This window comes from Rattus norvegicus, chromosome 12 (genome assembly GCF_021556685.1).
Source record: "Rattus norvegicus strain SHRSP/BbbUtx chromosome 12, alternate assembly SHRSP_T2T, whole genome shotgun sequence".
NCBI classification, from domain to species: Eukaryota; Metazoa; Chordata; class Mammalia; order Rodentia; family Muridae; genus Rattus; species Rattus norvegicus.
Window position 1 is genome coordinate 17,047,222 of NC_141545.1, and position 1,135 is coordinate 17,048,356.

Below are 1,135 nucleotides of genomic sequence, written 5' to 3' on the forward strand. Positions count from 1 at the left end.
AGAAAGAGTCATACCATTGAGAATGCGGGGGAAGCCAGGCAGGGCCTCGCAGGGGACAGAATGTAGCCTCACAATCCCAGTCTATGCCAAGGTTCTTAGGTTCTGAGCCTAAGGCTCTGCTCTGTAGGAGCTGACACCAGGGCAAACATTTCCTCCCACTGCCAAGACATGTGGTGTAAGCCATGACCCAGGAAAGAGGACCTTACAGTCACCCTGTGAGGATAAACAGCCACAAAGCAGTAAGCACACACACCGCCTAGTGTCAGACTGTTGCCCAAGGTCCTAGAAAGGTCAGAGAGAAAGGTAAGAACCACAGCCTTACCCACAAGTAGGCAGAGATAGCCCCAAGGTTCCATGGACTAAGTAAATAACAAAATAATATATAATATAATAATTTCATGAGGCTGGGCAAGGTGGCGCCTACCTGTAACCAGAGCACTTGGGAGGCAGAAGGAGAAAGATTTCAGGTTATAGACTAAGGCTCTTATGAAGAAACTGCCTTTGAATACAAAAACAAACATACAAACACATACACTCACACACATACTACACACACACATATTCTCCACCTACTATACACACATACTCTCACATATATTCACACACATACTACACACACACATTCACACATACTACACACACATTCACACATACTACACACACATACACTCACACACATTCACACATACTACATACACATTCACACACATACTACACACACATACACTCACACACATTCACACATACTACACACACATTCACCCACATACTACACACACATACACTCACACACATTCACACATACTACACACACATTCACACACACATACACTCACACATTCACACACATACTACACACACATACACTCACACACATTCACACACATACTACACACACATACACTCACACATTCACACACATACTACACACACATACTGCACACACACATATACTACACATACTACACACATATACACTCAGACATATACTACACACACATACACTCACACATTCACACACATACTACACACACATACACTCACACACATACCACACACACATACACTCACATACATACCACACACACATACACTCACACACATACCACGCACATACTACACACACATACACTCA